The 13,377-nt window shown below is 34.1% G+C and overlaps 1 non-coding gene across 1 annotated transcript; it reads left to right on the top strand.

Moving 5' to 3' along the window:
• The first annotated feature begins 8,446 nt into the window (after window positions 1–8,446).
• On the top strand, window positions 8,447–8,553 carry LOC141503616 (U6 spliceosomal RNA). Its single transcript, XR_012472962.1, has one exon. It is a non-coding gene; the product is annotated as a U6 spliceosomal RNA (small nuclear RNA).
• Window positions 8,554–13,377: the final 4,824 nt, after the last annotated feature.

Raw genomic sequence — 13,377 nt, 5'->3', positions numbered from 1 at the left:
CTCCCTCAGCTGAAAGGGAGATTAATATTCTAGCTCCAGGGTCCAGCCCACATTGTCAAGGATAATTTGGCTTCCCTACCCCTCCAGGTCTAGGGAACTGGCCTCAAATCAGGACCATAGATGCTCCAGAGAAAGTAACCAGCGTCCCCTACTGGCTGGTCCACGTAGAGTTACTAAGGCAAGTGAACAAAGCCTCTAGGGTTTTCAAAAGCAAACCACTGAGAATAAGCCCCTCCCCCAACACAAGGTTCTAGGAAAATGAAGAAAGGCCAGAGACAAGGGAGGGCCTATTGAGAAATAGTTTGAAAGCACATATTCTAACCCACAGAGATCTTGAATGTCTGAGGAAAATATGAATTGGTTTCCAGCCCAGAACGAGTTCCTAGAAGAAATCAGGAAACAGTGTAAATCAATTGGAAAAATTGGGAAAAGAAACACAAGAGAAAATTTTCAACTTGCCAGAGAAAACTAACATCTCACAACAAGAAAACAAATCCTTGAAAAACACAACTGGACAAATACAAAAAGAAAATAATTCTCTCAGAACCTCAATTGGTCAAATGCAAAAGGAAAATGATTCTCCCAAAACTAAATATGGGAAAATGGAAAACTCCTTCAAAAATAGAATTGTCCATTTGTAAGAAGAGTTGCGAAAGGTAAATGAAGAAAATTCTTCTCTAAAAAAAAGGATGGGGGTGGCTAGGTGGTGCAGTGGATAGAGCACCAGCCCTAGAGTCAGGAGTACTTGAGTTCAAATCTGGCCTCAGACACTTAATAATTACCTAGCTGTGTGGCCTTGGGCAAGCCACTTAACCCCATTTGTCTTGAAAAAACCTAAAACAAAAAGAATGGAATCAGTGGAAACTAATAACTTCATGAGACAACAAAAATCTGTTAAACTAGACCAAAAAAAGAAGAAATAGAAGAAAATGTAAAATACCTCATCAGCAAAACCACTGATCTCAAGGATAGAACCAGAAAAACAACTTAAGAATCACTGGGCTTCTTGAAAACACTGAAGAGAAAAGTAAGCCTGCACTTAATATTACAGGATTTAGTGATGGAAAACTGCCCTGATATCATGGAACCAGAGGGCAAAATAATTATTGAAAGAATATATCGATTGCCTCCAGAAAGGGATGCTAAAATGTAAACACCAAGGAATATTGTGGTCAAATTCCAGAACTATCAGATAAAAGAGAAAATCCTGAAAGTAACCAGGAAGAAACAATTTAGATACCAAGACACCACAGTAAGGATTACAGAGGACATGGCTGTATCAACATTAAAGCATAGAAGGGCCTGGAATATGATATTCCAAAGAGCTAGGGAGCTTGGAATGCCGTGAAAAATACACTATCTGGCAAAGCTGAGCCTTCAGGAAAAGATGGACATTTAATGAAATAAAAGGCTTCTAATTCTTCCTGATGAAAAGACCAGAACTAAATAGAAAACTGGGACATCAAACAGGAGACTCAAGGGACACATGAAAAGATAAAAAAAAGAGTAAAGAAAAAAACTTTTATCCAATAAGATGAAACTGACTATATCTCCACCTGGGAGAAAGATTCTCACAACTCTCAAGATTTGTAACTCTTTTAGACAGAATATACTTAGCCAGAAGTGATGCACCCTCATGACTTAATCATGACTCTGATAGAATCATTTAAAAACAATATCTCCTTAAAAAGGGGGGGCAATAAAGATGCAGGAAGATGAAGGAGACTGAAGTGAATCTCATTTCATAAAGAGGTACAAAGGACATATGGCAATAGAGGGGAAGAAAAGAGGAGATGAGAACCACCTGAAGCTTACTCTCATACACACACTCAGGTAAGTTGAGAAATTTATCTTACCTTTTAAGTATTATAAGGGGAAAGGGGGAGGGGGGAGGAAAAGAGGAACAGAGGAAGTAACAGAAGGAAGAAAGGGCAAATGGAAAAGGGAAAGAAAAGAGGGGGGTCATTGATATAAGGGGCAAACACACTGAAGGTGGTGGTATTCAGAAACAAAAGACTGGAGATATGGATAAAGTGAAAAAGGGGAAAATACAAACAGAGGGAAGATAGCATGGAGGACAATAAAAAGTTAATAATTATAACTTTAAATGTGAATGGGATGAACCCTCCTATAAAATGTAAGTGAATAGCAGAGTGGATTAAAAACCAGAATGCTAAAATATGCTGCTTAGAAGAAACTCATTTGAAGCAGAGAGATACATACAGAGAAAAGATAAAAGATTGGAGAAAAATATATTTTGCTTCAGCTGAAGTGAAAAAAAAGCAGGGGTGGCAATCCTTATCTCAGACAAAGAAGCTATAAAAATAGGTAGCATTAAAAGAGATAAGGAAAGAAACTATATCCTCCTTAAAAGGTACCATATTCAATGAAGTGATTTCAGTACTGAATATGTATGCACCAAGTGATATGGCATCCAAATTTTTAGAGAAGTTGAATGAGTTACAGGAAGACAAAGCCAGCAAAACTCTACTGGTGGGAAATCTCAAACTCCTGCTCTAAGATTTACATAAATCTAACCATAAAATAAGAAAGAAGGAGGTGAAGGGAGGAAATAGAATGTTAGAAAACCTAGACATGAAAGACCTTTGGAGAATGTTGAATGGAGATAGAAAGGAATATGATCTTTTTCTGCAGTATATGGCCCTTACACAAAAATTAACACTTAGTACAGCTTAAAAACCTAATAATCAAATACAGAAAGGCAGAAATAGTGAATACATCCTTTTCAGATCATAATACAATAAAAATGACATGTAGTAATGGGCCAGGGAGAGATAGACCTAAAACTAATTGGAAACTAAATAACCTCATTTTAAAGAATGATTGGATCAAACAACAAATTATAGAAATAATTAATGATTTCATCCAAGATAATGACAATAATGAAACAATATATCAAAACATTTTGGATACAGTCAAAGCAGTTGTCAGGGGATATATTATATCTTTAAATGCTTACATGAAGAAATTGGAGAAAGAGGAAATCAATGAACTAAACATACAACTAAAAAAATTAGATAAAGAACAAATTAAAAGCCCCCAATTAAATACCAAAGTAGAAATTCTAAAACTTAAAGGAGAAATTAATAACATCAAAAGTGAGAAAACTATTGAAGTAATAAATAAAACCAAGAGTTGGTTTTATGGAAAAAACCAAAAAAAATTGATAAATCTCTGGTCAATTTGTTTAAAAAAAAAGAAAATAGAAAGCTAAATTACCAGTATCATAAATGAAAAAGATGAACTCTCCACCAATGAGGAGGAAATTACTTTGCCCAACTTTATGCCAATAAATCTGACAATCTAAGTGGTATAGATGAATATTTACAAAAATATAAGTTGCCCAGGTTAAATGAAGAGGAAATCAAATTCTTAAATAACTCTATCTCAGAAAAAGGAATTCAACAAGCTATTACTGAACTCCCTAAAAATAATCTCCAGGGACAGACAGATTCACAAGTGAATTCTATCAAACATTTTAGGAAAAATTAGTTCCAATTCTATATAGATGAGGACGGAACTCTCCCTATTTCTATGACACCAATATGGTGCTCTTAACTAAACCAAGAAGAGGCAAAACAGAGAAAGAAAACTATGGACCTATCTCCCTAATGAATATAGATGCCAAAATTGTAAATAAAATCTTAGGAACATGATTACAGCAAATTATCCCTATGATAATACACTATGATCAACCAGGATTTATCCCAGGAATGCAAGATTGGTTAGATATTAAGGAAAACTCTTAGTTTAATTAACTATATCACTATCAAACCTATCAGAAATCTTATGATTGTCTCAATAGATGCTTAAAAAGCCTTTGACTAAATACAACACCCACTCTTAATAAAAGCACTAGAGAACATAGGAATAAACAAAATGTACCTTAGAATCATAAACAGTATCTATCTGAAACTATCAACAAGCATTATATGCAATGAGGATAAGCTAGAGGCATTCCCAATAAGATCAGGAATGAAACAAGGCTGCCCAATATAATCACTACTATTCAATACTGTGTTAGAAATGTTAGCTTCAGCAATAAGAGAAGAAAAAAGAAATTGAAGGAATTAGAATTGGGGAGTAAGAGAGAAAACTCTCACTCTTTGCAGATGACATGATGGTATATCTAGAGAATCCTAAAAAAAATCATAGAAAATTTTCTAGAAATAATTAGAAACTTTAGCAAAGTTGCAGGATATAAAATGAGCCCTCTTAAATCCTCAACTTTTCTATGCATGACTAGCAAATTGCAACAGAAAGAGCTAGAAAGAGAAATCCCATTCAAAGTAACCAGACAATATAAAATAATTGGGAGTCTACCTGTGAAGGCAGACTCTGAAATTTTATGAAAACAACTACAAAACACTTGTATCAAAATAAAATTAGATTTAAAAAACTGAGCAAATATCAACTGCTCATGGGTAGGTCAAGCTAATATAATAAAAATGATAATTCTACCTAAATTAAATGACTTATTTAGTGCCCCACCAATCAAAATTCCAAAAAGTTACGTTAATGAGTTTAAAAAAATGTAAGTAAATTCATATGGAGAAATAAAAAGTCAAAAGTTTCCAGATATTTAATGAAGAAAAAAAGTGCAAAGGAATGTGGCTTAACCCTACAAGATCTAAAATTATATTATAAATTACCAATCATCAAAACTGTCTGGTATTGACTATGAAATAAAGTGGTGGATCAGTAGAATAGACTAGGTGCAATAGCAGGAAATGATTATAGCAATCTGTTGTTTGATAAACCCAGAGTCCACTTTTGGGGATAAAAACTATCTCTTCAATAAAAACTGTTAGGAAAATTACAAATTTGCATGGCAGAAACTTGGTTTAGACCAACACCTCACACCCTATACTAAGATAAAATCAAAATGCATACACTATTTAGATATAAAAGTCAATATTATAAGCAAACTAAGTGATCAAGGAATAGTTTGCCTATCATATCTATGGAAAGGGAAACAGTTTATGACCAAGGAAAAAATGTAGAACATCATTAAAAACAAACTATATAGTTTTGATTACATTAAATTAAGAAATTTTTGCATAGACAAAACCACCATAACCAAGATCAAAAGAAATGTAGTAATTTGGGAAACAATTTTTACAACTAGTATTTCTGACAAAGAATTCATTTCTAAATATATATATGTATGTATATATATATATATATATATATATATGTAGAGAGAGAGAGAGAGAGAGAGAGAGAGAGAGAGAACTGAGTCAAGTTTATAAAAAAACAAACCCTTCCCCAATTGACAATTGGTCAAAGGATATGCAAAGTCAATTTAAAGATGAGTAAATCATAGTGATCCATAGATATATGTAAAATTGCTCTAAATCATAACTGATTAGAGAAATACAAATTTAAGCATCTCTGAGGTCCCACCTCACACCTCTCAGACTGGCCAATATGATCAGAAAGGGTAATGATCAATATTAGAAGGGGTGTGAGAAATCTGGTATACTAATACATTTTTGGTGGAGCTGTGAACTCATCCAACCTTTCTGGAGAGCAATTTGGCATTATACCCAAAGGGCAATAAAAATGTGCATACCCTTTGTTCCAGCAATACCATTACTTGTTCTATATCCTGAAGAGATCATGTAAAGGGGTAAAAACATCACTTGTACAAAAATATTCATAGCAGATCTATTTTTGATGGCAAAGAATTGGAAATTGAGTGAATGTCCTTCAAATGGTGAATGGCTGAACAAATTATGGTTTATGTACATTATGGCATACTATTGTTCTTTTAAAAACCAGGAGGGATGGGAATTCAGAGAAGCCTGGAGGAATTTGCATGAACTGATGCTGAGTGAGATGAGCAGAACCAAAAGAACATTGTACACCCTAACAACAACATGGGGGTGATTACCAATCTTAATGGACTTGTTCATTTCATCAGTGACAATTTGGAATATCATCTGTATCCAGAGAAAGAATTGTGGGATTTAAACAAAGAATAAAGACTATTATATTTAATTTAAAAAAAAACAAAGCTAAACATTATCTTATTATGTAATTTTCCTATATTATTTTTTTTTCTGTAAAGAATATGATTTCTTTCTCAACACACTCAATTTAGATTAATGTATAGCCTGGAAGCAATGCAAAGACTAGCAGACTGTCTTCCATGGAGGGTGGGAAGCCAGATTGGGGGGGGGAGTTGTAAAATTCAAAAATAAATAAATTTTATAAGAAGAATTTGATACACAGGACAAGTAATGAGATAATAAAAAAAATACATAGGTTTCCTTAAAAAGTAGAAGCCACCAGGTCTCAATGATCTCCAAACCATGGTTCTGAATGACGCATCAGGTGTGATTGCTTAGCACCTGTTGTTGATATCTGAAAGAGTGTGATGATATATGATTTATGACATTGTCAAAAAAGGAAAGAGGGAAGAGAATCCACAAAATAGAGGTCAATGTCTTTGTGTAAATCTTGTGAAATTCAAGAACAAATAATTTAATAGATTAAGAACTTATTAAGAAGGAAGTAGTACATACTTGGATCTAGATGACTCTTGCCCTTTATTTTTGAAACAGACCCTGACTTCAGAGAGGTGATGCCATGACAAGCACATGAATTGCATCTGAATGAGGGGGTGCTGTGCTAAGTCACCAACTTCACTTTCTCCTCCAGAACCAGATTGGTCCAGTGGCCAGAAATGAATCAGCTTGACTGGAGATGACCCCGGAAGTGAGGCAATCAGGGCCTTACCAAGATCACATAGCTAGTAAGTGTTAAGTGTGTGAGACTGGATTTGAACTCTTGGCTTCCTAACTCTAAGGCTAGTGCTCTACAAACAGTTCATACTTGATAGCAGTTCATGATTTCATTTTCTTTTATTTTAATAGTATTAATAAGATGGTAGATAAGGAAAAATGCTACAGAGTACACTTGAAAAGCATTTGCTTATTGTTAAAGAGTTGGTTTTGGTGACAGAAACACTTGGATTCAACTCCCACTTCCAACATATACTGCCTGTGATGTGCTGTGTATCTCAATCTCTCAGGTGAATCTCTAAACTATAAATTTCAGAGAATTTTCACTATATAATGGTAAGGGAAGTTTCTTCAAGAACTTTCTTTATCAAGAAAATTTCAGGTTTAGTAAAAACAGTTTATTTAATAAAGTAAATATGTCTACATGTCAATACCATTTATTTAATACCTTATTTAATTAAATAAATGAGTCAGACAGTATTCTAAGCAACTGGGATATAAAGAAACAGCAAAAACAATTCCTACTTTCAAATTCTAATTGGAAGACAACATGCAAATAATTATGTACATATGATATGACATATATATATATATGTATATATATATATATATATGTATATGAGGGCAATCTCAAAAGAAAAAGTATTAGGATTAAGGACTATGAGATCCAGAAAAGCTTCTTTTTAAAAAGTGAAGTTTTAGTTGAAGCTTGAAGGAAGCCAAGGAAACCAAGAGGTAGAGTTGAAGAAGAAGAAAATTCCAGTCAGAGGAATATTTAGTTAAAAATAATAATGTTGGGGCGGCTAGGTGGTGCAGTGGATGAAGCACCGGCCCTGGAGTCAGGAGTACCTGGGTTCAAATCCAGTCTCAGACACTTAATAATTACCTAGCCATGTGGCCTTGGGCAAGCCACTTAACTCCATTTGCCTTGCAAAAACCTAAAAAAAATAATAATGTTGGCAAATGTAATAATGTGAGTGAAGATTACCAAGTAGACCAGTGGGTAGAAGGGAAAAAAAGTTTAAGAAATCAAGAAAGGATATCTTTGAAAATCAAACAATATTTTATACTTGACTCTGTGTTTATTTGTGTGTGTGTGTGTGTGTGTGTGTGTGTGTGTGTGTTTGTATGTGACATCATTGAATTTGATCTTAGGAAGATCACTTTGGTAGCTGAGTTAAAGATGGACTGTAGCAGGGAGAGTTTGAGGCAGGAGGAACAGTCAGAAGAGTATTGTAAAAGTCTGTGATGTGATAATGGCCACCATTAGAGTGGTGGCAATGTCAGAGGAGAGAAGTGTGCATTTACCAGAGATATTAGGAAGGTAAAAGGGACATGACTTAGCAACAGATTGAAAAGGGTGAGGGGTGGGGGGGGGGAGAGAGAGAGAGAGAGAGAGAGAGAGAGAGAGAGAGAGAGAGAGAGAGAGAGAGAGAGAGAGAGAGAGAGAGAGTTGAGGGTGATGCCTAGTGAAGATCTCAATTACAAATGGAATATTCTGAAAAAGAGAAAAGAGGGGAGGGGAAATATAATGAGTTGTGGGCATATTGAATTTAAGATGTATTTGGGATGTCCAGTTTTAGACATCTAAGACCCAGTTGAATGAGAAATTGATTGAATATATCTCAAAATTAAATGAAAATAGATGGTAATTGTCACTTTGAGAATAGATCAGAGTGCTCGCTTCGGCAGCACATATACTAAAATTGGAACGATACAGAGAAGATTAGCATGGCCCCTGCGCAAGGATGACATGCAAATTTGTGAAGAGAATAGATCAGACCTCCATGAGGAGTAATATAGAAGTAACTGATGCCCACAGTGAGAGTGACCTCAGTGAAGAGCTAGCAAAGGTGACTGAGAAATAGCAGTCAAGTAGATATAAGGAGAACTAAGAGAAACTATATATTAATGTATGTTTTACCATTCTTCCTGAATAGGATGGCAAATTATTGACCAAGTAATAATACTTTTAGATAGACTGGGAACTAGTTAAGACATCAAATTCTAAGAGTAGTTGCTAGTGGTTTAATATGAAGTTGGCAAGAAATCACCTTTGTAGTTCCTTTATGGATGCAGAACTGTTTGAAATTTTTGTATTCATCACCTGGATAAAGGCAATTTGTTGGAGAAGCAAAGTTTGGAGATATAGCTAATCCAGGATGGCAATCAGAATCCAAAAAAAAGGATCTTGAAATTCATCAGGGACAAATGGAAAATTCTATACTTGGGAATAGCAGGATCCCCAAAAGCACCATATTTGAATTCAGTTCAGTCAATCACCAAGGGGAGAAATCCTTATTCAGAAGTGGCCCACTCCCACAACTTCTGACCAACTATTATCAACAGGTAGCACTTCACCTTCATTCCACAGATCCTATTTTTAGCTTAGCCCTCAAAGTCAACATAAGAAGCAGCTGTTGAGAGGGTGCCTGTCATCTCCACTGATTGTCAACCAATGATCACCCACACAATAGACTAACAACCTAGTTAAAGCATCTTGAAGCAAAGACAGTAGGCAGCATGTGCTTGGCAGGACAAATAATCACTACCATCACCACCTTCTGGTGAAGACATCCTTGAGCCAAGAATCTAAGAGTTTGGGGAATAATAATGCTTCCAGTTCAATGCCTATAGCCATCAACCTAGGAAACAATCTTGTACAGATGCCACCCAGAAACTGCTTCTTCAGGAGCTACAGACAAAGATATTGAAGACCCAGGAAACAAAAAAGTTCTTTGAATTGGCAAATTAGAAACAAATGTAATTTTTATCAGAAGAAATGACATGAAAATGATATCTACTTTGCCACTGCACCTTAAGGACCATGGGACTTTTCCTTCTGATTTGCAACGGAAACCTTCCATATTTGTTTTCTCCTCCATTAGAATGTAGTTTCCTATAGATCTTGGACTATTCACTTTTCCATTTGTATTTTCAGAGTTTAGCATATTCTGTAAACATTTAATAAATACTTAGTATTAATATCATTCATTTAACATAGATCAGAAATCTAATACCGAGGGTTAAGTATAAGATATATTAAATTTGACTTAATTAAATTTTATTATATATAAAACTGAAAAAAAAATTCTCTGATTCAATGGTCTACAAGATCAATCTGAATGAACAGTGTAAAACTGTAGTAATAAAGCTAATGAAAACTTAGGCATCATTAATTAGGATATCACTTTCAGGAATAAGAAGACTTAAAGTCCTTCTGTAATTTGCCAGACCATTTCTAGAGATCTATTGCTGGGGATGCTCTACTAAATGTTTAACTATTGATTCTCTGAAAATACAAGAGAATCGACAAATAATAAATCAAATTTTGATTTGTAGTATTTCTGTTTTTTGATTTCTGAGGTGTAAATGATTTCACTGAAAATTTGTTATATTAATCCCTGTATTTTCCAGTACTAAAACTGCTAGTTATAACCACCACAATTTAGAAAGAATATTAATAACATGACAAAAATCCAGAGAAGGGAAAACAAAAGAATAAAGGATCTTGAATCCATGTCATAAGAGAATTGGTTGAGGTATCTGAGAATGTTTAAAGAAGAAAAGAATTAGGTGGGATGTAATAGTTTCGTCCAGAAATTTGAAATATTATGTAAAGAGGGATTCAACTTGTTCTGTTTGTCGCTACAATGTTGAACAACTGTGACTAGAAATTACAAAGAAACACATTTCATTTTGATATTTAAACAAACAAATAAAAACTTTCTAATGGTAATCAAATAAATTGGACTTTGGAATGTATTTTCACTGGCTCTGAAGAGCCACTTGTTAATTTGTTCATGGAAGCATTTCCATCTCAGAAATCTGCAAACTACAAATTAGATCTTGATTCATTTTTATTGTTGATTGGATTTTAGACTTAAGAAAGCAATGGAGAATGCAGATTAAACATTTACTTTATGCTGGATGTACTTTTGTTTTTCCAGAGAGCAGGTTGTAAAATATTTATCAGCATATCTCTGACTGAGCTTTTTTGAAAACTTAAATGGACCACTTAGAAAACTATTCCTTGGGAATGGGATTCTGTACATTGCTGGATTTCAGACAGGGGTTAGATGAGAACTTTTTGGTATGCTTTCATTAGTATTGCTTTTGTTAGATTAAATTAAGATTTCTTTCACTTTTTTAAAGCTTTTGCAAGGCAATGGGGTTAAATGACTTTCCCAAGGTCACACAGCTAGGTAATTATTAAGTGCCTGTAGTCATATTTGAACTCAGGTCCTCCTGACTTCAGAGCTAGTGGTTTGTCCACTGCAACACCTAGCTGCCCCGATTTCTTCTACTTTTAAGATTCTGCCATTAAAAATTGTAAGAATGGAATCAAAGATTATCAAAGAAATTATAAAATAGATCCTACTTCATTCAAAAACTTATGCAGTCACTAAGCCAGAATGAATATAATCACTGCTTCAGAAAAAACTTATCAATATATCACTGTCACTATCAATGAAAAGGTACCATAGTGCTAGAGACTGGCAAACATTTGTATTTTCTTTCTTTTTTTAAAATTTTATTTATTACTTAAGAAATGAAATAAGCATTTCCATAATACAGTAGAATAGGAAAAAAAGTGATGGTACATGAAACTGCAACTCTATTATGTACAACCTGCTATTCTTTTAAAATATATATTATATAATAAAATATATAATAAAGTTATCATGTAATTTTCTTTCTCCCCCATTTTTTCCCCTTCCCTCCTCCCCCTGCTCCCTGTCTGAGAGATGGCTACTATAGACACAAATATGTAAGGTAATTGAGGGTGGAGTGGTGGGATGGGGCTTTGTAACTGTAGGTTGGAAAACCCAATTTTTGTTCTATGGGAAAACATGGAAAGTGTGATTTAATTTAAAACATGGTTTGTGAGCATAAAAAAATATAAATTGGTAAGAGCCATTATGACTTTAGAAAGAGTAAATTTAAATGGGAAGGGCACAGTTGGTCAAATGCTTGACTTTATTCAATGATTAGAGTTTAGTGTTCTCAGTTACATAATTATAGCAGATTCTGATTGCTCTGTTCTGTCCACACATTCTTCCTTCTTCTTTATCCCTTTATTTATTTTTCTCAAATATATACTTGTGAGTGAGATCTTTGATGATAGTATAATTTTTCACAGATTTGAAGTGAGTGATTTAACCTATCTTTAACATCTATATCTATTCTATATCTGTGTCTATATCTATAGCCATATTCACCTACCCTTCCACCTATCCTCCCATTCATCTATCTATCTATCTAGATCTGGCAAAAAAAATAAAATAAAATTTCTGAAAACCGTACTGAAGGAGACAATTTCCCAGAATTTCTGAATATATATATATATATATATATATATATATATATATATCATATGTACCTATGTGCTTCAAAAAGCATATGATTCATACATGCTTTTTAAAGCACATAGGTATATATGCAAATGTAGGTGTTTTATCAAAGTCATTTTTGTTATATCAAAATTATCTTCGTTGCCTTTTGCTTTAATTTCCAAATTTTCTTTTAGTCAGTAAGCACTTCTGGTTCAGTGAATAGAGCACTAACCTTGGATTCAGAAGGACAGGAGGTCAAATCTAGCCTCAGCCATTTAATAATTATCTAGCTGTGTGATCTTGGCAAGTCACTTAATCCTGATTGCCTCACATCTCCAGTCATCCTGATTCATATCTGGCCACTGGACTTAAATGGCTGTGGAGGAGAAAGTAAGGCTGGTGATTTGGCACAGCTCCCCCTCACTCAAATCCAATTCACATTCTTGTCATGGCATCACCTCCTTGATGACATGGTCTTCTTAGAAAATGGAAAAGACAAACATTATTAATATATTAAGTGTCTACTTTGTGCTACACATTGTGCTAAGAGCTGGGAGTTCCAGCTCTCAAGAAGTCCACAATCCAATTGGGAAACAACAGGGAAGCAACTATGCACAAACAAGAAACATTCAGAATAATTTTGATATAATCAACAGAGGAAAGGCACTAGCATTAAGGAAGAATGGAAAAGGCTTCTAGAAAATGAGATTTTAGCTGCACCTGGAAGAGAAACAAGGGGGTACAGTTGAAGAGGGAGGAAGTTCCAGGCCTGTAGAGTGAAAAATGCCTAGAGTTGAGAGATGGGGCATTGTGTTCATGGAACAGCAAGGATGCCATTGTCACTGGTTTATAAGAGCATGTGGTGGTGAGTAAGGAAATGTAGGAAAGTTCAAATTTTGGAGGACTTTGAACAACAGAGCATTTTCACTTTTGTAATTTTGAGTTACAAATCTATCATTGTCTTTTTCAGTCTCTCATTTTGAAATCTGCATCATCCAATTTAAGTTATCCATTGTCTTGTGCATCTTGTTTATTTCTTTGATAATTTTGATGTTTGACAATTTACACTGAAATGTCTAAAAAGTTTTATTTTTACTTTGAATAAATAATTTCTTGATTTTCCATGATCTTTTTTTTTTAAATCTCCAGGATTTATTTGCTTGCTTGCTTTTTCATTGAGGAATTTAGGCATCTCATATTTAAAGTTTAATATTTATTTGTCGTTTTAACTTTAGAAAAATATCTTGTTCAGATTCTCCTAATAGTAATAA

The sequence above is a fragment of the Macrotis lagotis genome, chromosome X (genome assembly GCF_037893015.1).
Source record: "Macrotis lagotis isolate mMagLag1 chromosome X, bilby.v1.9.chrom.fasta, whole genome shotgun sequence".
Classification (NCBI taxonomy): domain Eukaryota; kingdom Metazoa; phylum Chordata; class Mammalia; order Peramelemorphia; family Peramelidae; genus Macrotis; species Macrotis lagotis.
This window is presented reverse-complemented; position numbering and strand designations above follow the sequence as displayed.